General features: G+C 38.6%; 1 pseudogene across 1 annotated transcript in view; it reads right to left on the bottom strand.

The window, feature by feature from the left end:
- The window catches only part of LOC112849983 (vomeronasal type-2 receptor 1-like), a 36270-nt pseudogene extending 9408 nt beyond the window's left edge, over positions 1-26862 (bottom strand). Inside the window, exons 1-5 of the transcript XR_015255778.1 lie at positions 26684-26862; positions 25255-25332; positions 11862-12153; positions 8176-9067; positions 3490-3713 (exon numbers count right to left, since the gene is read on the bottom strand). The product of XR_015255778.1 is annotated as a vomeronasal type-2 receptor 1-like (transcript). The remainder of the gene's footprint in view (positions 1-3489; positions 3714-8175; positions 9068-11861; positions 12154-25254; positions 25333-26683) is intronic.
- Positions 26863-27429: the final 567 nt, after the last annotated feature.

Raw genomic sequence — 27429 nt, 5'->3', positions numbered from 1 at the left:
TCTTTTTTCATGCACAATAATTATATTAAGTACCTGCTATATGCCTAGCAGTAGGACTACAAAGTGAAAAGTCTCAGGCCTCATTGAGGGAGAGACCTCTAGACTACAGGAGATAGTTTATACTCTAGGCCTAGGGACGTAGAAGTGTTATACGTCTAGTACAGTACTCCTAGTCACAGGTGGCTGTTGAATACTTGAAATGTGGCCAATGTGACTAAGGAACTGAATTTTTAATTTTATTTAGTTTTAATTAATTTACATTTTATAAGCTACATGTGAATAGGGGCTACTGATTTGGACAGAACAGCTCTAGGTCAAAGAAATAAAATGCAGAAGAGAGCTGTGGCTCCTCCAGTGGTACATACTGATAAGGTTTTATTTTTATATCCTGTCATAATGTTTGAGTGCTGCCTAAGGATGGGCCAAGAAAGGGAGGAACTTGTGTGTAAGTGTGTGTGCTTTTGTGAGTCTGTATGAGTTTGTAAATGTTTACTGCCATCCATGAAAAGCAGAGAGCAAAAAAAGAAAACAAAAGAGATGAAAAGAGATTTAAAAAAAAAACACAAGATCTTCTAGGTGTCTGGCATAGGACAGGATCTCAAAAATCTTAATTTCCTTGTCACTTTATTCTTAGATCTTTCCCCAGCAGGATTTGGAAGACCGTTTGGGTATCTCAGATCTCAGGTCTAAAGGGCCACACAAGAAGAGGGAAAATACATGAACAAGAAACAAGATGAAAACAGACCCCACACTCCTGAAATAAGTCTGCACCATTAAAGAAAAACCACTGGCTGCATGGACTCCCACATTCCACTCTCTCACTCCTGCTAGGTCCTTCATCCTGAGGTCCCTTTGGAAGATTAAATTGCCAGTGCTTTTCCTCCACCTGACCATTTTACTGTGACACAGCAGGTCACCATGTAGTAAACACTGAACTAGAATATCGAAGGCCATAGAGTCCTATTCTCCTAGAACTAATATTTCATGAAGGATAAAAAGTTCAGCTATCTGGTAAGTAATGGGGTTTCTTCATAACTTCTGGTAAGTGATGAGGTTTCCCCTAACTTTCTCTGTTACTTCTCCAGGTACTGTCTTTACCTCATGTACCCAGGGGGGCCCAGTCTCTAGCCCACCAACCACTTCTCAGTCCTGCATATCAAAGCCCTCCTGTTGCTATAGGAGGAAGAGAAATAAAAATTATAATAATAAACAAAATAAATAATGACACAAATAACAATAATCCACAATCAATAAATAATGACAATAGGAAATAAAAGGAAAATAACAGTTTTTATTGTATAGTAAACAATACTTCCAAACATAACGCATTTAATCCTCAAACCTTGTTTCTATTACCTCTCAAAACAATTTTGAAGGCAGTATTTTGGAAACTCATCTTTCTCTCCTATAATCTTCTCAGTAAAAGGTTTATTGAATGATACATCAAAGCTTGTTGACATACATGTGCACACATATGCATACTATACGGGTAGCTAGCGTTCCCTACCCCAAATCATATTATGAATTTGTAAATCCTCCCTCCCACACTTTGGCCCTGAGAATAAATGAGAAAAAAAGGAGGAAGAAATTAAGTCCCTCTAGAACTACTACCAGAAAGAGAAAGAAGGACTTCTGGTGGCCTGAGGATAATGGTAGCTGCTAAACTGTGACTTTCCACACATCCTATCAAAAACACCACACAAACTTTAAAAACAAAACAAAACAAAATAAAATAAAACCATACATGACAGCTACTGTAGCATCATAAAGGACCTGAGAATACTATGAATTTCAAAGTACTTGTGTGTAGAGAAATGTCAGTAAATTCCAGCCATGCCATCTCTAGAGTTCCTGCCTCATCTCTGGGTATGTGGAAAATGACACTTAAGAAACTATGCAGGAAAGAGTAAGGGGGAACAGAGAATCTAAGGTTGATGGAGAGCAGACGAGACACTCCTAGAAAGAAAATGTCCCAGTCTGCATTGAAACAGGTCCAAAACCATGTAGAGACAGCACCGGCTAGAGAAAGGTCTTGAAAGTGGGACTTAAGGTGCCAGTCTCAGGACGGCACCACTTGTATGGGACTAGAAGGTGTATGAAGACGGAGAAGTGACTTTTTGAGATATTATAGGAAAGGAAAGAAGAAGGGAAAATTAAGAGTCCTACAGAAACAAGAGCGAATCATAAAACCAAGAGACACATCAAGCTTTCTCTTACCACAAAAAGTCATTATCTCAAATGTACTATTCTTTACTCTACTAACAGAAGGCAGTCTTGAAATTGAAATTTATAAAACACCAAAAACCCTTATCCTTGTCTATGAACAAAAATGGAAGAGTGCCTTGAAGTAAGTTTACTATAAGAAGAAAACAGGCAATGAAAATCAAAACATTCTAATAGAAAAAAAAATATTCCAGCAGATTAAAATTCCCATCAACACATATAAACACATAACCATTAACCAGAAAAATAATGTAACAGCATTTTATTTTATTTCTTAGTTTTTTAAAGAAGTCTTCATGCCCAGTGTGGAGCCCAACATGGGGCTTGAACTAATGACCCTGAGGTCAAGACTTGAGTCGAGCCAAGATCAAGAGTCAGATGCTTAACCAACTGAGCCATCCAGGTGTCCCGTGTAACATAGTATTTTAAATAAACATTCTAGCACTACAATTAAATACTCTCAAAAAAGCACTTGTAGATGTGCAAAAATATGTTGATTCAGATATTTAAAAATTAAAAACCTAATTAAATATAAAACTGGAAAGAATGGGGGCGCCTGGGTGGCGCAGTCGGTTAAGCGTCCGACTTCAGCCAGGTCACGATCTCGCGGTCCGTGAGTTCGAGCCCCGCGTCGGGCTCTGGGCTGATGGCTCAGAGCCTGGAGCCTGTTTCCGATTCTGTGTCTCCCTCTCTCTCTGCCCCTCCCCCGTTCATGCTCTGTCTCTCTCTGTCCCAAAAAAATAAATAAACGTTAAAAAAAAAAAATTAAAAAAAAAAAAAACTGGAAAGAATGAAAACAATTTCATTTTTTAGTTCAGGAAAGAAACTAAAGACAAAACAATATCAGTTCAGAAATTAAGATAAAAGTTACAAGGTACTCAAAAACAAATATACCTGAGTGTAAATTTAATAAGGGACATCGAAAAGGCAGGAAAATAACCAAAAGAATAAGGAGGAAATAAAGAAAAAAAGCAAAAATGAGAGAAAATAGATAAAACAGAAGACAGACCAAGGAAGTCAAACTCTTTGACTGGAGGGCCTGAAGAAGAAAAACCAAATGATAGAACTAATATTTAAAACTACAGTCCAAGAGAATGTTCCAAAAACACAAGACTGGAATCTGTACATAGAAAAGATATGTACTATATTTGAAAAATTGACTTGGAATAGCCAACTCTAGATGTCTGATATTCCACAGTGCCTGAAACAATATAGGCATATAATTCTCTGTGTATATAAACAAAATAAGATGCCAGAGTAACTAACCTTTGATGATTCATTGTTCCAAAATATGGTTGCATTGTTCTTTTTCATCACCAGCTCAAACTTAGAGTTTGTGAATATATATTCTCCAACCTTCACAAAAGCAACCCTTCCATTATCACCTAATCGCCAGTTTAGAATGTCATAGTCACATCTCCATTTTCATCAAGTTCTATTCTCTCTCCATTATGGGTGGTAAACTTAAGTCCCTTCAAATAGTACATTAACTAGAAAAAGAGGAGGAAAAAAAGCAATTTGTAAATATTTGGTTGCCTAGAAAACAGGGTTTATAAAGAAAAGAATCTCAGAACTCATATCTAATTCATGTGATTGGACTTTTTCCTTTTCCCTGATACCTCTGCTATCCAATACAACAACTTCTGGCCAAATGAGACAATTGAAAAGTTGAAAGTGGCTGGCCAAATTGAGATGAGCTTTAAGTATAAAATACACACTGGTTTGCAAAGACTTAGTTTAAAAATATGTAAACCATCATTAATAATTTTATATTACTTTTATTTATTACTTTATATGTATAATATTTATAATAATAAATATTATTTATTACTTTATATTTATAATATTACTATTATATTATCATGATTATGACTTCATGTTAAAATACTATTCCAGATCAAATAAAACTTACTAAATTTAATTCTATCTGTTTCTTTTTTTTTTTTAATTTCGTTACTAGAAAATTTTAAATTACCTGTGTGGCTCATACAGACTCATACAGATTAGGCGTAGGGGTGCCTAATAATATCTCCATATCTAGGGAATCTTCCTTCCCTCCAAGATTTCTTCCACTTATGGATACCAGTCTACCTCCCCAACCATTCCCTTTCCTACATGTCGGGTGGTAGAGACATGAAGATCAACCAGATCCACTCCCTACCTTGAAAACTTCACAATCCAGTAGAGAGGTTAAACAAACAAACAGGTACAAATAGTAACATTCAATGTGCCTCTATGTTGCTGTTGTGGAAAGTGTTGAAAAGGCATGGGAGAGGGGGTGGTTAACTAATTGTCTTAGGAAAATTTAGGAGGTTTCCCCAGGAAGTGGCTATCTGAGCTGGGTTTTAAAAAATTAGTAAGAATTCACCTGACAAACATTGGTGACAAGGAGATTCTAAGCCAAGAGAATAACATGTGGACAAAGGTCCCTCCACAAACCAAAGAGGCCAAACAACTTGGTGGAAACAGCCTGAATTATGATGTCTGATGAGCTGACATCATATTTTGGTTCTTTCAAATGTCATGACCTTGGGCAAGTCATATATCTTGTAAGCACTAGCTTCTTGGTCTGTTAAAAGAAGGAAATTACTCCTGCCCTATCTCTGTCATAGAAATTAATATAACTTTCAGCCTTTTGTAAGTCAATATACCAAGTTAAGTATTATAATAATCACCATCCAATCTGGAGTAGGGCCACTCCAGGTCCCCTGCCCTTTTATCTCTCCTTCCTTTAACCACATGCTGTTCTCAAACAACATAAAATCTACATCAGAGTTCACAACATGGTGACTTTCACTGGCAAGTCCATTGGGAAGAGGCATTTTTTTCCCCTTTCCAAGGTTCAGAAGAGTCAAGAAAGGAAATGTTCAAAGAATACCAGTCCCTGACCATTCTCTAGAACAATGTTGCCATAATTCCATCTGTTTGTCACCATTGGATGGTAGGATACAGTTCCCTATCACCCAGCTATACAAAAGAATTTAGAGATATGTCCAAATAAACCACAAGAGTAAAAGGGTCTTACCAAATATACATATTCTGATCAAGTCTGCTAACGGGATAAGCTGAGAAGAATGAGTATGGAGTACATTGTCATTTTAGTTTTAAATAAATTTAACAGTTTTACTTCAATACATTTATGAAGCATTCTCAATAAGCCTCTTAACCATCTCTAGGGTAAGGTCCTGCTTTTCAGGTTTAACTTACTGACATCATATGGGGTATGTGTCAAGGAACATGAATCCCGTCATGGACTATCCCACCAACATTCACCCTGACACTATGTGGACCTTTGATCTTCACTAAAGTCTCTTCTCTGCAATTCTAATACATGTTTGTTGTTCTTTGAGCAAATTTAAATTGTAATATTGAAATATTCAAATAATGAATTAGAGGGTTGTTATTTACTATATAGTATCCTTTCTATTACAAAACAAGTACCCAAAGGATTTCTTTTAAAATAAAGGAACTGCCCTAAGACTTTAAAATATAACTTAATTTCTTATTCTGAATTTACCACAATTTCCCCAGTAGCAAGGAATACACCTTGCACTCAGATCTTGCTTTACAAATTCCATTCTCCAATAAATGGAAATAGGAGTCTTTACAGAAATGGCTGATTTGACTACTGACCTGATGCAGAGAAAGTACAAGATGAGCCCAGAACATCTTGGGGTTCCAGAAAACAAGGAAGTACTTAGAGATGATAAAGATGTGTCAAAGAAAAAAGAGCTAGCTCAAAGTGACTCCCAACAGCCAAATCTGGGAAATTTTGAGCAGCAGAATAAATAATGATAGTTGGGGACTATTCTCATAGGATGGAAATAAGTATTCTTGCATCCATATTGATATAATTAAATCAGAGGGGGAAGAGTAGAATTCTGGTTAATAAATGTAGAAGAAATGAAGGAAACAGAAAATGACCATTTTTTAAACAAGACAGTAATGGTTGTTTCAAGCAAAACCCATCGTCAATGGATGTTAAAATTTGTGGGCAAAGGCATGATGAGAAACATTATTTTCAGATCCTCAGAATACTGTCCCCACAAGATAATTACAAAGGGAAACACACTTTACAGTAGAAAAGGTGACATCACTATTAGTGATGAAAATTAACGTCAACAATAATAATAAGACATAATGATATCATGTACCTCCTGATATGAGACATAAAAAGGATACATCAAGGTGCCTGGGTGGTTCAGTCATTCAAACGTCTGACTCCTGGTTTCTGGTCTGGTCAAGATCTCATGGTTGGAGAGATTGAGCCCTGCATCCAGTTCTGCACTGACAGCATGGAGCCTGCTTAGGATTCTCTCTCCCTCTCTCCACCCCTCCCTACTCACCCTCCCTCCCTCCCTCTCTGTCTCAAAATAAATAAACTTTAAAAAAGAAATTTTTAAAAGGATAAATCATATCAAAAAACATATGATATTTTTGCCAAAATGCATACCCTCAATGTATCCATGAGAAAAAAAAATAGAAAAACCAAAATTGAAAAACATTCTTTTTTTCAGTTTATTTATTTATTTTGAGAGAGAAGAGAGTATGAGCAGGGGAGGGGCAGACAGAGAGGGAGAGAGAGAATCCCTAGCAGGCACTGTCAGTGCAGAGCCTCACGTGGGGCTTGATCCTACAAACCATAAGATTCATGACCTGAGCCAAACCAAGAGTGGGAAGCTTAACCGACTGAGCCACCCAGGTGCCCCTAAATTTAAGACATTTTAAAAATAACTGACTAGTACTTATAAAAAATATCAAAGTCATGAAAAACAAGGAGGAATGGAGAACTACCACATACTGGAGGAGACTAAGTAGACACAAATCAAAATGCATTGTGGGATCAATTTGAAAATAAAAATAAAGATGTGGTGGTTCAGACTACTGTGGACTCTGTTGGGAGTGACAGGCAATTTGGTGTTGCTAGAGAATAAAGTGCTGAGAGTCATGGAAATAACGATAAAATCAAAGATACTGATAGTGCCAGACCACAGATGTCATGCTTTATCCTTTACAGGTAAGAGGGGAGGGACTGAAGGTTGTAAGCAAAGGAGCACTCTGATTAGGCGTGCATCCTGGTGAGATCATTCGGGCTACTGTGTCCCAACACGAATTTCTTGGACATCAGAGTTGAGACAGGAAAGAGGAGAATCATATCCTCAAGATGACCCCAATTAGTCTTCTTCTAGTGTCCATGCCTTTGCATGGCCCCTCCCACACTGCATAGAGGCTAAAGTTTCCCTCCCAGCTAGCTATGACCATGTTAACTAAATTCTGGCTAATGGCATGTAAGGAGAATTGTATGTAATTTCCAGGAAATATCCTTAAATGGAGGGATGTACACATCATTGCCCTTTCTCCTTCCTGCTGGTTACAGTATGGACATGATGGTTGAAGTCCAAGTAGACATTTGAGATTATGAAGTGAACCCACATAGTGAGAACAGTGAAACAAGGTAGAAGGAATCTGGATCCCTAAGTCAGTCTTTCAGTCCCAGAATGTTAATCTCTAAACTTCACTTACATGAAGAAAAAAAAAAAAAAAAAACCTACTTTGCATAAAGTACTGTTTAGGGAGAATTTTCTACCATTCAAAACAAACCTAATAAGAATTCTATTAATAAACTAGGTGGTGTATGTAAGTGATAAATCACTGAATTCTACTCCTGAAACCAATATTGCACTGTACGTTAACTAACTAGAATTTAAATAAAAATTTGAAAGGAAAAAAATTTTAATTAAAAAATAGAAAAAATTTAAAGGCTTCAAAAATCCCACCAAATAGGAACTTAAAAATGCTCATTTAGGTCACACAAGCAAGCTCTTCTCCTTAGGTAGACATGTGATACAATTATATCTATTAAATACAAAAGCAAGTCAAAGGTTTTATTTGTATGAATTCTTTTAATGTCAAACTCTGTCATGAAGTAAAAGAAACAACCCAATAACTTACCTGCCAAGGCTCAAAGTCAGGTATATATGCACAGGTGTTTCCTGGCATATATGGCCCATGTCCTTCTTCACATCTACTTAGACCATCCAAGGCATAAGTCAGAAAATATACAGCTTGTTTGACATTGTGATTCTTAGCTGAGACACATCCAGATAGGTATTTTTAAGATCTTCCAACTTCTCCTCTCCAATCAGAATTCATCAGACATGGCACGTAATCTGTCCTCCTTACCAGTCAAATTCACTCTATGGTCAATGTTGTAAAGAACACTGCTATCCAGCTAAGTACAGTTAAAAGCCATTTATCAGAATTCAACGGTCAGGACATCATTTGGATCCTTTCCAGGATGTACGACTCAAAGAAATTCTTTGAGTCATGGTATATCAGCTCTTGGAATCGCAAATCCAATACTTCCACCAAAATATGGGAAATATTCAGGCTTTGCAATGAGGGCAGAGGTAAGCCAGGCTTCACTGGCTATCCATGTTCTGTCAGTTATGTTATGGTGAACCATTTCCAGCACAAAAGGACTGAGGTCAGTGTCAGATGCTTAAAGCACAACTCTGGCAGTGGAACTCAACCGCATCAACAGTTTTCTGCATTTTCTCATTGGAAGAGGCTTTGGGAATAATTTCAGAGAATGCAATACAGGTTGTACTGTTGGCACTCAAGGTTGCAATACAGGTTGGCATTCTCCATTCTTTCCTTAAAATTTTCACTCCATATTTTCCATAATCATCATCAGTTGCTATTGTGCCTATCCAGATCCAATCAAAGTGGTGGAGAAGTCATACCATGGCTTCCGACTGGATCTTATCACTGCCTACCGTGTGAAGGTAAGACGGAAACTGGTGTTTGTCATAAGAATCAAGCAGGTAGAGGTGTAACTCACCTACAATTGAAAATGTGCTTGCAGTTATTAGACAGCAATAGAAAAATTTCAAATTACACAACCTCTGAATATTTTTATTGGAGAAAGAAGGGACTGATCAGTTCTCCCTTCATTCTCACATCCTTCCATGATAAAACCTTGTACTCCACCCCCTATCTCATGGGTGGGGACCATGCATGGGAACACTGGCCTCCCTGTGCACCCTTTCCTCACTCCACCCCAGGGGAGTCAGAAAAGCCAATTATCAAGATAATGACATTCAATGCACCACTTTTCAGAGCTGGGGTCACAACACTGAAAAACAGGTCACCTGACATTTCATCTATGTTCTCGTGACACTGGGTGTGAGGGTCAAGGTCCTTCCTCAGCTCTGCTTTCTCATCCACACAGATGATGGAGTGAGTGGACTCACAGCCTATTCGGAAGGCTCAGTTCTCTCTTGTTCTCCCTCCTTCCCTCTGCCCCTCGTGTGTGTGTGTGTGTGTGTGTGTGTGTGTGTGTGTGTGTGTGTGTGTCTTTCTACCACCACTCCTTTCCCTCTTTCTCTTCTCTTATGTTGTTTTTCTCTGCCAGGACTTGTGAGCATTTAGGTTCTGAGACTTACTGGAGGAAGGTTGTAGGAAGCTCCACAGAACCTGCAGGTCTAGCTACATTCTCCAACAAAGTTCTAGAAGGCCTCATTTTATAGGTACTTGTCCAGATAAATTAAACAGTATTTTTTTTTCATTTTGCCAGTGATCCTCATGTATATTTCCATCAGTACCATGAATTCCTGACAATCTTACATGCATTTCTGCTGTACCTTACCCCCAGCCTCACTGACTCTGCAATGAGGAACATACGCTACATTCTTGCCCAACCCATCTCTTGTTATTAATGTCACCTTCAGTAGGACCTCCTATATTATAATTCCATAGCTCCATGACTGTCAATGCCTTTGTGAGTGACAAAATATTCCTATTTTCTCTTTTCTATACCATTTGTCCTATTCTTATACTCTTAGCTAAAGTTTACATTCTTCTTTGGAAACTCATTAGCAGCAGCATCATGGAAGTCATATGTAGGAAAGAATCTCATTTAAGAAGCAGAGACACCTGATTTTTAATTCTGGCTACATAATTAGTGTAAGACTGTGAACAATTTACTTAAACCCTCTGAACCTCGGTTTCCTCATGAACAAAATCAGGGTAATGGTATCTACATCTTAAGTACATTAAGTACACCTAATATATACTCAGTATAATATAATGAATAACATACATATCATACATGTTAATATATAATATAAAAATTTTAATATGATCAGTATATTAAATGAAACAGCCAATGTGAAAGTGTCATATAGAAGATTACTTTTACCTTCTTTGCATATTTAAACAAGATTTAAACAATCTTCTTTGCAAAGATTTAAACAAGAAAATCAGTCTAGAGGTTTCTAGCCAGTGCCTGGACTGCAGCTGGGTTTTGGTAGAAAATAGAGTTCACAGTAACCGTTCAAATGAGCTACATGAAGCCCACGGCTAAGGCATTAGCTGTGTCACCCACCCACCCCCCACCCACTTGGCCTGTTTCTCGGTATTTTTCTGATCCTCCTTCATTTTTATTTGTAACTTTATAAGAAATACCATGTAAATGTTATTTTTTATGATTATTTCAAATTTCCCATTACTTTAGTAACACAAATAGGCTTAATCATCATTCACATTAATAAATCCTGACTATACTTGAATCACCCATCCTTAGAAATAGAGTTTTATTTATATTTTCTTAATAATCCATTCTCCCTTATGTCATCTTACTCTTTTTTTTTTAATTTTTTTTTAACGTTTATTTATTTTTGAGACAGAGAGAGACAGAGCATGAACGGGGGAGGGTCAGAGAGAGAGGGAGACACAGAATCTGAAACAGGCTCCAGGCTCTGAGCAGTCAGCACAGAGCCCGACGCGGGGCTCGAACTCACATACCGCGAGATCGTGACCTGAGCCAAAGTCGGACGCTTAACCGACTGCGCCACCCAGGCTCCCCCCTTATGTCATCTTATTCTTAAGTAGAAACATATCATCTGTCTCTGAATTTAAAATAATCTAATGGTTACCAGAGGGGAGGTGGGTGGGGGGATATATAAAATAGGTGATGGGGATTAAGGATCACACTCTGTGATCAGGACAGAGTGATGCGTGGAACTGTTAAATTACTCTATTATACACCTGGAACTAAGGTAACACTATTACATTAACTAACTGGAATTAAAATAAAAACTTAAAGTAAAAAAGTTTTTTAAGTCAAAAATAAAATAATCCATAAAATTAGCATCCCAAAACTCTAGCTATCTTATGAAATTCCCAGGCTCATTTCACTATGTTAGTGTATGGAACAAAAAGAGTCATGAATATTTAATATAGGCAAGAAACAAAATGAATTCCTTATACCATCTAGCAAACAACCAACCAATTAGTATTTCTCCATCACCTACTCTGTGCCTCTGTGTTGTGCCTCGTGAGGTGTTAACTTAGAAATCAATAACTCACAGCCTCAAGCCAAAAATTAAAGTAGTATCCTGAAGGGTATAGAAGAGTCTGAAATCACCTCTACATGGTCACCAAGTCATACCTGCTGAGGCTAGACTGGACAGAGTAATGAGGGGCAGTAACTTCACGATCATCCCTGTTTGTCTCTGCAATTTACCTCAGCCTCATCTGAGTACCTTACTATTTACTGCAGTTTCCACAAACACAGCTTGTGTTTGCTTATAAAATAGTACCCAGCACAGTATTCTGAGCTACCTGAGTATTACCTGTGGTAAATAATACAACCCTAGAATTCTTGACACAGCAGATGATAAGGACGATCCGCATACTCCAACAATTCCTGCCAGAAATGCTCCGGTACTGTTTCTAAAATTGGGCTTGTTTTCTTCCCGCCCTGTAAGGAATCTCAACGCTTCTTCTACAGATTTGGAGGTAGTGAGACAGGTATCAAAAATCTGATAGCCCAAAGTGATGTTGGGCAAAATATCTTTCCTCTTGTTAATCTCCTTGATTGTGTAGATCATGGTTTTCATCCAGCGGAATCCCCAAAAGTTAAACCTGAAAAAGAAACAGCTTTTGTAAGGCTTTAGTCAGTGGGTGGAACTTCGGGATCCGGGAGAGCAACCTTTAGCTGAGGGTGGTACCGAGAGCATTTTGCCAGAATATCAGCAGGCACCTCACTTGCGTGAGCATGTGAATATTGCATGAACGATAGAGCAAAGTTCAAGGGTTCACATATGAATTGTATTCACTGTTGATTGGTTTGGGCTGAGAAGTACCTTTTTGGGACATTTTCTAGCTCTATATATCTTTCAGATGATATAATCTCCCCAAACTGCTGATTATGTCTTTTCACAAAAATATCTTCATATTCTCAATTCTCTCCACCACACAGGGCACTAAATAACCCCTCAATACATTTTCGCCATTCATTGGAAGTCCTTGATGCCATATGACTCTCCTCTCCCTCCTCTTTACTTTCCTATTAATTATAATAAAAATGATGTAAATATATGAAGATGTGATAAAAGTATATCAAAGAAGAATATAAAGCTTATGTACACCATATATCCTATGACTCCAATTTAATCATTTTTTTCTGCCATGATTTGATGGTTAATGCTGAAATTTTTTTTAATTGAAAACTGTCTCCTTCCCACCAATCTCACATAAAACCATGATTCAGATATTTCCCCCTTCATCCCCCAGCCACTAAAGGGAAAAATATTTCTCTTATAATCCATCACCACATTTTTTTCAAGGTCTTCTCCACTGAAAAATATCTATTCTATTCCCAACTCTTGTTCTCCCCAGTTTTAGCTAAACTTTAACCTATTTAAAAGTATCTCAAGAATTTTATCTTAATATCTTCTCACCTATATAGTACCTAACTCTGTATCTTCTACTCAATAAATGTTTTTGATTAAACATCTAATAGCAAATAGCCCTGCTAGCAGATTAGTATTTCTTTAGTTGGGTTTTTTTTTAGTTAAGGATAACTTTGTTTTTTATTTGTTTTTTTTTTTTAATTTTTTTTTTCAATGTTTATTTATTTTTGGGACAGAGAGAGACAGAGTTTGAACGGGGGAGGGGCAGAGAGAGAGGGAGAGACAGAATCGGAAACAGGCTCCAGGCTCTGAGCCATCAGCCCAGAGCCTGACGCGGGGCTCGAACTCACGGACCGTGAGATCGTGACCTGGCTGAAGTCGGATGCTCAACCGACTGCGCCACCCAGGCGCCCCATGTTTTTTATTTGTTTAATAAATAGTTACTGGGTGTTCCACTGGTGCTAGACCTTATAGGTATAACACAGAACCAGATAGGAACTGCAGTGCACAGGTGAAGACACAGAAAAATAGCCACCTCATGCACCAAATTATAAAAATAGTGACAGGGATACACATAGGGGCCCTGAGGATGGACACCTCACCCTGGAGGACATAATGGCCAAGATGAGGCTTGAAGAATGACATAAAAACGGGGATGAAAGCTGCAGATGGAGGGAATGGTGTGTGTGAAAGCATGTTCTCAAGAAGAGAACCTAATACGTTCTAGGGATGGAAAGATAAGTACATTCGAAGGATAAAAGTGGGAGTGGGTATGGCACAGGGAAATGGAAACTGGACAACCAGAGGTGCCAGAACATGAAAGTCTTCATCATCCTGAGATAGTTGGCTTCCAAATCTACATGGGAGCAATATAAGTTGGCATACATGTTTTTGAAATAAATACAGCAATATCTTTCTTTAATATTTAGTTATTCAATTTGACAGACAGAGAACAAGAGAATGGGGGAGGGGCAGAAAAACAGGGAGAGAGAATCCCAAGCAGGCTCCATACTGTCATCGCGGAGCCTGATGCAGGGCTCAATCCCATGAACCACGAGATCGTGACCTGAGCCAAAATCAAGAGTCAGACACTTAACTGACTGAGCCACTCAGTATCTGTAGCAATATCTTCTTTAAGGGAACATAGAAATTTATTTCAAGAGCTAGGAAAACGTTTACCTAGTTTGAATCAATAATTCTACCCCTGAGAATTTTTCTGAACAAATTGTTCTTCCCGAAGGAAAAAGCTACATATACCCCCAAAGTATTCATTACTGAATAATCTATAATATTGAAACACCAGAACTTACATGTTCACTGATAAGAAATTATGGTATAGTGACTTGATGGGAATATTCTCCATCATTAAAAAACTATAATTAGATTACACAGTAGCATGTATATAATATTAAGTGAAACAGGCCATATGCAATGTTATTTCCATACTATAATTAAAACATACATACAAATTATGTGAACATTTGGTTAAGTATCAACAGAGAAATTTTTAAATTTTTTTAATGCTTATTTATTTTTGAGAGAGAGAGAGAGATACAGAGTGTGAGCAAGGGAGGGGCAGGGAGAGGGAGACACAGAATCCGAAGCAGGCTCCAGGCTCTGAGCTGTCAGCACAGAGCCCCATACAGGGCTTAAATTCACAAACAGTGAGATCATGACCTGAGCTGAAATCGGACGCTTAACCAACTGAGCCGCCCAGATGCTCCTCAACAGGGAAATATTTTAAATGAGCACAGGATAATTACTGGAACGAGATTTGGGATGATTTTTCTTTCATTCTCTGATTTCCATTATGATATTCAAGTACTGTTGTGCAACATATACCTTCCCCCCCCCCCAGAAAATTTCTCTAAATCCTAACCTCATTTAGATCAACCAAAACAAGAATTAAAATACACTTTCACCTCCCATTTCACTGCCTTTGTCTTCCCTGAACGACATTTTCAAAGTAACAGAAAAGTCTTCCTCTTCTGTATGCCTAAGCTGATGGCCAAGCAAAACTAGTATTTTGGTAACATTAGAGCATGAGACTTCTCCAAACCCCAACTTGAATTTCTAGATCAGGTATAGGTGGGTTGATGATGCTAAAATCAAAATACTACCAGATTAGGCCTGGCTTGGCCCCTGAGCACGTCCCAGGCCAGGCCAGTCTCAATGCAACTGTCCCACTGAAAGGGAAAGTTGCATCACAAGAAGGAGTGTTAAGAGTCTCGGAGAACACTGGTGTTGGACGAAGATTGGAAGAAACTGCTGGTGGTGTGGGTGAAAATGAATTATAATCTTGAAGAACATATGTCAATTTTAAAAATATGGAATTTTGGTATCCAAAATATATAGGTATTTTCAAGATGGACTAAGGTGCTAAGGAAAGTTTTAGCTTTGTATAGCATAAAGATGAGCAATATGGGTTTCAGTCAAATGAGACTGGGAGACCAGCTGAACACTCATAACGATGCCTTGCGTTGCTGAGTCACATTCAGGATGAGAAACTGTCTTTTTAGAGGCCCTGCACTGCATGAAAGAAGCTTCACACACAATGTCATGAATCAAAGTGTCACAGACTTCTCAGTAGCAACACTGAGAGTCAGAAAACGACTGAAGAAATCCTTTCAGAGACTCCTCAGGTTTGAGTTAAAGAGGGAATAAATACACACCCTATCTCTCCCACTGATTACAATTAAAACTGCTGGACAGGACATATAAAGCAACTATTACACTACTCTGAAACTTACATAAGAACAGGAAGGGGGAGTGCCTGGGTGGCTCAGTCAGTTAAGCATCCGACTTCGGCTCAGATCATGATCTCACAGTTTGTGCCCCGCATTGGGCTTTCTGCTGTCATCGCAGAGCCCACTTTGGATCCTCTGTCCTCTCTCTCGACCCCACCCCCCCAAAAAAATAAACCCTTAAAAAAAAATCAGAACACGTGCACTACACAGGAAAATCAAAATATCCCTGACATAGTGAATTACTTTGTAAATGGGACATACTTCTCACCACTGTTTCAACCACATTGGACATGCCAAATTATTTTTTTAATGAAAGGGGTAGATTTTTACTAAAAACTTCTATATTGGCTTTTTTTCTAGTTAGCCTTGCTAGGAAGATAACCTTCAAAAATTCTGATGAAAGGTGAGGAACAAATTAAGCGATTCCATTTACAAAATATTAGTGTACAAACTCTAGTTTTCATTTTATATTTTAGGGATTGAACGTGTAAACTTCCATGATAAATAATGAACTGACTCTACAACAATGTAGCTGCCAGCAAAAGCCCTTCTCATCCCTCTTTCCTTTGCCTAGCTGTAGGTCTGGAAAAGAATTAGAAGGTCCGGGAAAGAGATAAGAAGGGATGGATTGCAATCCTTTCCTTTGCCAATAACATTACTGTTTATCTACTCCTCTAATGATATTTCAAATCTGTAGCATGAAATAAGATCAAAGGAAAAGAGTTGTGATCATGAAAGATTTAATTGTATAAGAAGTTGCTAAAATTTTTATAGCATTCATTTATAATTGAAATTACCATCCAGCCTCATAGAAATGCTTGCTATATAATGAATTGTGGTCATGCTATAGTCACAACTATGCAAAAATTATAGTTGCATTTGTATAAAAGGGTTGAGAAAGAATATAGGAAAAGGACTGCTTTGTTATGGTAGTAATATAGTGGATAGTTGTTTTCCTTTGTTTCAATTTCTGGCACTTTTCATAACTAAAATGTGTGTATGTGTGTGCATGCTCACATGCATGCATGCAAATCTAAGCCCTGTTTGCCTTTCTTACAAAGCATTATTAGTAAATTCAGATTATCCGTCATGGGTCCCAATTCCTGACATGGCAATTTCGGCATGAGGAGAGAAGGGCAGAAACCTTCCAGGGGAAGGAATCTTACTATGAATTTTAGCTCCGATATAAAATCAGCATCCCCACACTGTGTATTTTCACTTGAGGAGAAATTTAGTCTAATTAACAATTCACATTAAAGCTATAACACTGCATAACTCTGCATCAGTGCTTCCCAAACTTTACCGTACATGAATCACCGGGAAGCCTTATCAAAATGCTGATTCTGATTCAGCAGATGTGGGATGCAGCCTGAGATTCCACATTTTTAACAAGCTTTTAGGTGCTGCTGCTGGTCCACAGACCACCCTCTGAAAAGCAACGTTTTACATTACACAAAACCTATTGTCCTTTCTGCGGTACAGAAGTGGGAAAGGACCCACTTGAGACCAAGCTTTTCTTGTTTCTAAGCAATCCTAGAGTGTTCACCCTGGAGAAACTGAGGCGCAGAAACAGATAGTACCTATCCTGTATCAAATAAATAGTGTCGGAGTCAGGGCTGGTTTCATGGTGCCAGCTCCAGACCCTGACTTCCACCCCCCCCTCCCCACATTCCTTCATCCCCACCACTGTGCTTGATGTAAAAAGAAGACAAGAAAAGCAGCTTACCCTTCACATTTTGCTGATACTGGCTCCAAAACAGACTCATTTGATAGGATGGCCTTGTAGTGAATAGGAAACAGTCCTCTAATGACAGGTGAATGGTTTTTGGCATCTACCTACCCATTCAGATCAAACTTGCCCAGCAAACGATAGGTGTGTTCTTCCTTTCTCTTCTTTGCCTTCAATGCCTAATTCAGCCCATAAAAAAAGCAAGAAATCCTAGAACCAAGCATTTCTTTCTGCTGTCCATTTTAATAAAGTGAGTTTGGGAGAAATGACCAGTGTTAGAAGCTTTAAGGAGGCACCTTAATAGAGTGTTTCAGTGAGTGTGTGCATGCTATGTCCCAGTGGGCTCGGCTTACCACTACTTGCTACATAATCGTCAGGCCTCAATCAATCACCGGGCCTTATATCACCTGCAATTTATCAATCTGGACTAGACACTGAGTAATCCCTTTGAAATGAGCCTCATAGAAATCTCTTCTATGCTTAGCAATAATATATAATGACAAAATAGTGGGTTTTGAGTTTGAAAGAGTGATTTCATTTTGTAAAAATTGTCCCTTTCTTGTTTGTCATGTGTCAGCCTCATTCACTCTCACTTCAGCCACCCTTGTGGGAGCAGCTCTTGCCCCAAAGGTGAGGAAGGGCATTCTGCTTCATCACCAAGTATTTTAAAAAAGGTGACATCAGGGGGCGCCTGGGTGGCTCAGTCTGTTGGGCTTCCGACTTCGGCTCAGGTCATGATCTCTCGGTCTGTGAGTTCGAGCCCCAGGTCGGGCTCTGTGCTGACAGCTCGGAGCCTGGAGCCTGTTTCGGATTCTGTGTCTCCCTCTCTCTCTGACCTTCCCCCATTCGTGCTCTGTCTCTCTCTGTCTCAAAAATGAATAAACGTTAAAAAAGAAAGAAAAAAGGTGACATCAGGCCAACCTCTTTACTTAGAGGTGTAGAAAAAGCAGAGTGGAAAACCATGGTGGGTTTGGAAGGCATTGTTTTGAATCTGCATTCTGCCACTTGCATTAATGTGATGTGGGAGAGTCGCCTAACTTCTGGGCCTCGGGTCCTCCTCAGTGACTCCTGGTAAGCTACCCTAGAACAATTTTATAAAGCCCACAAGAGTTCAAGGAAGAGGTCATTTTTCACATACATCATTTTCTTGAACCCTCTCTTAAAGGTGAAGTAAGGCCCTCAGTGCACTTTGCTGACTCCGTCACTGGTTCAGACACAAATGCCTGAGAATATCAGGGTTCTTTCATGCGAAACTCCTCTCCTACGTTCTTGCTAGGCCCCTCTGAGAGATGTCTCCCAATTTCTTCTTTCTTCAGGTCAACTCATCATAGATCCCCAGCCTCCACCTTTGATGCTTCTCAAACATCTCCTTTTGGAGTGTAAATTCATAGAATATTTTCAGAGAAAAACCCAATAAAATGTATCAGGAGCATAAAAAATGTGTATTCCCTTTGATAATGTGATTTTACGTTGAAACAGTTATCTCAGGGAAGTAGTAGAGATCCACACGAACATTGTGTATAAGGAGATTAAGTAAAGTTTTATTTATAAAAGATGAAACTATATATATACAATAGAGAATTTCTAAGATCAATTATAATCTATATTTGCATAATGAAATACAAAGGAGCTATTTAAATCATATTTTAAAAAAATATTTACTCACAAGGGAAAAGCTCACAATATGCTAAAAGTGAAGATAACAGAGAACAAAGCAGTTCTATACAGTATATACAGTTCTATACAGAAATATACAGTTACGTCCTAAATTTATAATTTTTTTAAATATTTATTTGTTTCAGAGAGAGAGAGACAGAGTGCAAGCTGGGAAAGTGCAGAGAGAGAGGGAAACACAGAATCTGAAGCAGGCTCCAGGCTCTGAGCTGTCAGCACAGAGCCTGATGTGGGGCTTGAACCCACAAACTGCGAGATCATAACCTGACCCAAAGGCAGACGTTTAACCGACTGAGCCACCCAGGAGCCCACGTTCTAAATTTGTAAAATTTACCAATATATTATAGTTCTTTTTCACCCATATATTCCCATTAAAAACACTAGGAAAAAAAAAAAAAACACTGCAAACTGAAATCAAAAAAAGGAAAAAGGACCAAAAAAATCCCTTTCCTCATTATTTTAACAAACCAATAGTTGTCATATTTTCGTGTGCATTTCCAGTCCATATCGACATCCATATAGAACTTTTAATTACTTTTTGGTGGCAGATTGTGGGTGATTTTAATTTTCTTCTTTATATTTTTCTATATTTTCCCATATGTCCAACAATACTCTTATATCTTTTATAAACAAAGAAATAATACCGAAAAAAACCCACATCTTTTTAAAAGATTTTTTTATGTTTGTTTGTTTTCGAGAGAGAGAGACAAAGCACAGTCACAGGAGGGGCAGAGAGAGGGAGACACAGAATCCGAAGCAGGCTCCAGGATCTGAGCTGTCAGCACGGAGCCCGACGTGGGACTCAAACCCACGAATTGAGATCATGACCTGAGAAGAAGTCGGACGCTTAACCGACTGAACCACCCAAACGCCCCTCCCACATCTTTTTTATAACTCCTCCACACAGGCACATTCAACTCTAATACCATCCCTGCCACACACACCCACCCACCCCACCCTCGTATCATTAGCATTATCAGTCACGTGGGTCCCACCAACTTCCACACAGAAGTCATTTCCTTCACCTCAACCCACTGAAGGATTTTCAGCACATATTTGTTGGTTAAGTGTAATCTCTACCCTACCCAAGGAATCCCAAAAGAGAGTTTCTCCTATTATTACTTCCCATGCCTCAGTCTCCCCACAGCCTCACAAGTGAGCATACCCCTGGCCTTTGAGTGACATCTGCTGAATGTCTGACTAGTCTCAGCTTTCTAAAATGTGCATGGTCCACGGGTTCTACCCTCTTTCAAAAGGATACTGAAAAGACTTAAGGAAAAAGACACATTTCCAGAGGACTCTCTTCCCTGATAGGCTTCAGAGTCTGGCTTCGTCCAAACAAATTGGCCCCCTGGGTAACAGACCACTCTTCACCAATAGTCTGAGAATACCCCTCTTGAGCCGTAAAGGTTTAGTCCATGGCCTTTCTGGGAACTATTTGGAAGTATTCCTCACTCCTTTTTGCTCTTTCTCTCTCTTACCAGATAGAAGGCAGCTGTTTCTAAGCAATTACCCCTCTTGTTGCCAAGGGCTACCCCTTGCACAAAGATATGTTTATCACCAAAGCTGATCTGTCTTAATCCTCTGGGCAAAAGCTGTGCTAGGGACCGCTAAAAAAAAAACAAAAAAAATCACTAAAATAGATTAATTTACATTAATAACAAAAACTAGCATTTTTATAGCATGTTACATTTTGTAGATTGTTTCCACATACATTATTCTTCCTCTAGGTCAGGAACAAGATTTAATGTTGATGAGGCTTCTGATTTGTGCAGCAGCATCTGGTCTCCAATGTTTTTATAATTCCCAGGGTGATAGTATATTTTACCAGGGCCACAATGACTACATTCTCCAAATGCAGTAGAATTCATCAAAGATGAGGCAAAGACTAGGAAAACAACATCAATGCTCTGGCACAGAGGTTTTTTATTAAATGCAGTGATGGATGCTCAACACCTCATTTTTTCCTTATAACATCCTACTTGACTGGCTTTCTTTTGTTCATTTTACAAATGGAGAAACGTGAGTTCTCACAGCTAGTACATGATGACATGCAGATAGCAAAGCCCTTGTGGTAGGGAGGACACAGACCAAGTCCAACAGGGTGGGTTCTAGATCCAGCTTCTTCACTATCCAGCCCTCTCTTCATCTCTTCGGACTACCAGCCTCATCCTAAAACAGGGGGGCTTTAGACTCAATGGTGTTTTTCAGAGTCCATGAGTTGTAAGGAGTCAGTGATGTTCTAGTTCTGGGTGAGTCTTTCCAAGGCTCATATTCAATGAGAGCTTAACAATATGCTGCCAGAGCAAGAAGTAGCAAGTTGTTTTGTTAACTGTCAAGATGAGATTGTTCCTTCAATAATACTTTGAACCTAAGTACCATTTCCATAGGACTCTGATTTCAAGAACTCTCCATCAAAGCAAAAGACACCAGATGAATGTTTGTGCAAATGGCCATGTGTCCACACCCAGACTCCTAAATCTAAATCTGTACGTTTTTACCACCCACCCCTGGACTTGCTTGATTCTAGCTGTTCTCCAAGGGCACTGGTGAAGGTCAGGCTCCCTTCCAGGAATAATAACACATTCTGTCCAGACTTGTCTCTGGCTTCAAGCAAAGGAAAACACCTGAGCCTCTAAAGTTTATGAGAACCATCTTATTAAAAAGGCTAAAAGAGTATTTAAAGGCTGTTATGAGATTTACAGGAAAAGTTCAAATTCCAAACCAACTGCAGATGACACTTCTGCGTGCCTCTGAAAAGCCCAAGCATTATAACAATCAGTGAACTCACAGCTGGATTACAGGCACTTGGTCAGATACAGTTTGTCAGATAATATTTGGCTTTTATATTCCTCTCTGCCTTTCCCTTAGCTTTATAATCATTTAGAATCCTAGGTAATATCCATGCCATACCTTCAGATGAATGGATATTCATGATGAATGAATCCTACTTCATTTTCTTATATCTCATCCAGAGTTGTCCTTCTGAACAGTCAAGAAATGAACACTATTTGTTTAAATTGCTGTTTTTGCTTTGTGAAATATATACTAGTGTTTTTTAATGTAAAAAAATACAGTTAAAAATTACTACTTGTATTGAATTTTGTGACATTAGGAAATTATGGTTTGCCTGTATTTTTATCATGAGAAGAAAGGAAAACTAAAAATAAATTAGTTTTCATAAGTGTATTATTATGTGAAGTGCTAGTTATCGATGAGTGGCCTTGGGGTACATAAAAAGCAGGCTTCGGGATTTTTTTTTAAATATGCCAATACTAAGTACTTGTTACAGAGAGCCTCCTGTACATCTAAATAAAGAAAGCCCTCAATTATAGTCAAGGAGAGAGACACTCAGATACTGCAGGCATACAAAATTTTAAACAGCTGCCTTGCTGAATTGAGAAAGCCACAGGTTACCATCTCTTCTGCTGCATCTATTTCCAGGGAAACAACTTGACAGCCTGATTAATCCCCTGCCTCGAAATCAGCTGACTCGCTAAGCAGCAAACTCTTACCATACAAAACCTAAAGCATCCTTTCTCCTTGGATGCATCACATGTGACATAGCTACGGTGTGCTGTGGCTATAACAAAGATTATGTGATGACGGTAAGCAATTGACTAGAGCTGGGAAACTGTTATAATCACAGTCTTCTAGAGAATAAGCATCTATTTTTAATAAAATGAAATTAAAACAGCATGGCCAGCTGTAACTCGCACCTGAAAATTTTAACATGCCTGCCTGCCTCCAATTCTGTCCTCCTTCTAATCCATTCCCACACTGATGGAAATTGACTATGTCAATCCCCAGTATGTTCTTAAAAAGTATATATATCTTTATTGAGATATAATTTACATACCATAAAATTCACCTACTTAGAGTGTGCAATTCAAGTTTTTAGCATATTTACAGACTTGTGCAACCATCACCACAGTCTAATTTTAGACCATTTTCATCACCCCAAAAAGAAGCCCATAACCATTAGCAATTATTCCCCACTTTGCCCAACCTCTACTCTCAAACCTAATATAACCAATCACTGATCTATGTTTCTACTGCTAAAGGTTTCCCTACTCTGGATATTTATATAAATGGAATCATGCACTATGTGATCATTCTTACTGGGTTATTTCATATAGCATGTTTTCAAGGTTCATCCATTTTTAGCATGTATCAGTACTTACTCTTTTTATTATTTCCTTTTTATTACTCATAACATTCCATTGTATCGATACACCACATCTTCTTTATCCATTCATCAACTGATAGACATTTGGGGTCTTTCCACTCTTTGGCTGCTATGGACAATGCTGCTGGAAACATTGCTGTACTAGGCTTTGTGTGGACATATGTTTTTAATTCTCTTGGGTAGATACCTAAGTGGAATTGCTGAGTCATATGGTTAAACTGTATGTTTAACATTTTGAGAAAGTGCCACACTCTTTTCTAAAGTGCCTGAACCATGCCTGCAGCAATGTATGACAGTCCCAACATCACATCTTTGCCACTACTTGTTACTATTAGCCTTCTTTTATCATAGCCACTAATGGGTGTTATAACGTGGATATGAAGTGGTATCTCATTGTGGTTTTGATTTGTGTGTCCCTAATAGCTAATGACTCAAAGAAAACTATACATTTTCTTCTAGATATTTTCAAATTTTAACTCTTAAATTTAGGTTTACGACACATTTGGGGTTGACTTTTATGTATGATATACAGTCAGGCCTAAGTTCATGCTGTCATTGTTTAAATTTTAAATAACCAACTATCCCAACACCATTAGGTTATTTACTTCCCCATTGAATTATCTTGGCTCCCTTGTCAAAACTCAATTGACTGTGAATGCAAGGACTTTTATTCCATTGGTCTCTATGTCTAGCTATCCTGATGCCACTGTTGTGCGATTTCATTACTCTAGTTTTGACATAAGTTCTAAAATCAGGAACTTTAAGTCCTCCAAACTTTTTGTTCTTTTTCAAGACTGTTTTAACAGTTCTGAGCCCTTTCCATTTCATTTTAGAATCATCAGCTCGTTAATTTTTAGGAAAAAAAAAAAAAAAGGAGGAATCTTGATAGGGATTGTGTTAAGTCGATAGATCAATGTGGAAGGGTGCCTGGCTGGCTCAGTTGGTAGAGTATATAACTTTTGATCTCAAGATCATGAGTTCAGGCCCCACGTTGGGCATAGAGCTAACTTAAAAAGAGAGCGAGGCTAATATGGATCAGTGTGGGGAGTGTTGCCATATTAGCAATATTAAGTTCATGTATTAGAAGATCCAGGTCATTTTCAAGGGCTCTGCAGTTGCCTTAAGATAAAATCCATACACAACAGGCCCATCTTGATCCAGCTCGTAGTTAACTAACCAGCTTCCTCTTTTACAGCATCCCCCTCCCACTGCCAACTCAAAATATACTACTAGCCACATAATCCTGCCATCAATTCCTGAAACACAGGACCCTCTCCCATCTCCAGGTCTTTTCTCACTCACATATGCACCACATTCCCCATGTCAGGACTTTTCTTCCTGAGGCCACATCACCTGATCCACTTCTTTTCCTTCATATCTCTGCTTAGTTTTCACTTCCTCTGAGACTCATATGTGAGATGCACAACCCCCCACACTCTACCTTATTTTGTCTTCACATGATGGACTTTGGGGAATTTGTGGGAAACAGGCTGGTCAAGACCTCAAACTGGTTGAAATGTCTCGGTTAAAATGGACACCACTGATCCCTATTTTAGGCAGTATTAGAAATTTTGCAAGGCTTATACTGCTCGTATGTCTTTAAACATTGTTATCACTTTTCATAAAATTTTCAGGGTGATTTTTCCTATAATCTTCCCCAGACTATTTTACCTGCTCACGTTGTGTATAATGTTTGCCTTTGGTTGGCTGAATAATGGCCTCTCAAGATGTGCATATTTTAATCCCCCAAACCTAGGAATATGTTATATTATATCATAAAAGGGACTTTGCAGATGTGATTAAGGATCTTGAGATGGGGAGAGTAGCCTGCATTATCCAGGTAGGCCCAAGGATGTAATCACAAGTGTCCTCATAAGAGAAAAATAGGGGGAGATACCATACCAAAGAGAAGGCAATGTGACAAAAGCAGAGATTAGAATGCTGGCAGCCTCTAGAAGCTGGAAAAGGCAAGGAAATGAATTGTCCACTCACAGCCTCCAGGAGGAACCAGGTCTGCTGGCATCTTGACTTTAGCCCAATGAAACTGACTCAGATTTCTGATCTCCAGAACTGTAAGAGAGTAAGTTTGTGTTGTGTTAAGCTACTAAATTTGTAGTGATATGTTACAGCAGCAATAAGTAATACAAGAGAATACAATAGTAATGAGTTGGAAACAAAATCTAATAGCCAACAAAAGGGACCACATGGAAACAATCTGGATATCCAATAAGAGAGTTAATTGGAAACAACCTAAATGTAAACAACCTAAATGTCCACAGGATGGAATTGGTTGTATAGCCTCTGATAATTTTTGAAAGAACAGGTGTGGTTTGATCGTTTTAAAAAATGAATTAACAATTACCTGGAAGGCTATCTATCAAGTTATTAAAGTGTATAGAATAATTATTGTTCAGTATGCTTATCCTTTTATTTGTTTTTGTTTTATCTGCAGTGAGCCTAAGGCTGCATCAGTTTTGTAAAGATAAGGGAGAAAAGGCAATAAAATAAACTTAAAAAATGAAAGAAATGAGAAAATAAAGGAAAAAGATTTGGAATTTTTAAAAGCTTGATTGGATTTGATTTCTTAATTTCTAATTTCTATGCATCCAGCTTTTCCTGTATTATTTGTTCGGCATTGCTCTCAAGAACTTTACTGTCTTGTAAATTGGTTGAAAATGAGTATTTCTGATCTCCAGTTCACACTTTTTATAGCTTTTGTAAGTACTATACATATCATCTTAAAACCCCTACTATTTATGCACCATAAGACATAGTGCCTGCCTAGAAACGATCATTTAGATGGAAAGAATCAACAAAACTAAGTAAAATAGAAAATGAGGCAATATGCGATAACATGTTAAGGTATACAGCTTGGATTTTAAAAGAATGATGTTGTGATGCTTCACGAAACCATACACGTAGCTTTGCATGTGCTTATTTTATACATATAAGGTCCTCCAATTGTTAGCTCAAAATATATCAATTAATAACAGTAATGGCAATAATAGTATTAATAATAATAGCGTTATATTCCATAGTATATTTGTCTCACTGTTCATCAACCCTTACAAAAACGATACACAGAAAATGTTATTTTACTATCATTTCCACTTTATACATGCAGAATCTAAAGCTCAGAAAGGTTAAGCAATATTCTCAAGGTCACAAAAGTCCTGAGTGGCTTGGAAAAATTTTCTAGTCAATGACCTGCCCATGAGAGTACACATATCCCGGCTGCCCATCTGTCTGTAAAGACAAAAAGTAGGAGGCATCACCAGTTGGTCTCCCACTCCACTGATTTCCAGTGAAGAGGAAAACGTAGCCAGAAACTGCCCACTGACATCTGCTCAAAGCTCAAGGAATTTCTTGTGCCGAAGGGGTCATGCTGGTCAGTTTGTTTTTAAAAGAAGTTACTGCTCACCTGGTCTCATCTTGCACCAGCTTGCTCTGGCTCTATTTCTGCTGATAGCCATTGACGTAGAGTTGGAAGAGGACTGGGGAGGAACTCCAACTCTTCAGTGGCCATGATACAGGCCACTGTATGGAATGTATGTATGGAATACGGACACTATTTCAGGCCGGTCCATAAAAGCGCCTCTCTCTGACATTACTTTTTTTTTTAAGTTTATTTATTTATTGAGAGAGAGAGAGAGAGAGAGAGAGAGAGAGAGCGCATGCATGAGCAGGGGAGGGGCAGAGAGAGAGGAAAAGAGAGAGTCCCAAGCAGGTTCCACACTGTCGATGCAAAGACTGACATGGGGCTCAATCTCAACAACCCTGAGATCATGACCTGAGCTGAAATCAAGAGTCAGACACATACCCAACTGAGCTGCCTAGGGACTCCTCCCTGACATTACTTCTAAACTGAGCCCATGCCATGGCGTTGGGTTGAACAAGGTGCCATAACAAACTCAAGGCTTCCCTCAACAACATATAGTCTCCCCAGCCTGGATACCCTCTGACAGCCCCAAACCTGTTTAGATGCTTAACCACACCCACCCCTGTTCAGCCCTGAGGATATGGAGAGCCAAGAAACTTGTCTGGTTCTCCTCTCTTTCTCAGCTCCTTTCTTCTGACACCACCAGAAGGATTTTCTACCTAACTTTCCCTTCTGGAAGGAATTCCATGTCATAGCCTCCTTCTTACTTAACCAATGAGCTTTTCCTT

Source organism: Puma concolor, chromosome C2 (assembly GCF_028749965.1).
Source record: "Puma concolor isolate L17-30 chromosome C2, mPumCon1.1.hap2, whole genome shotgun sequence".
NCBI lineage: Eukaryota > Metazoa > Chordata > Mammalia > Carnivora > Felidae > Puma > Puma concolor.
The sequence above is the reverse complement of the archived record's forward strand: the minus strand, read 5'-3'. Positions and strand labels throughout refer to the sequence as shown.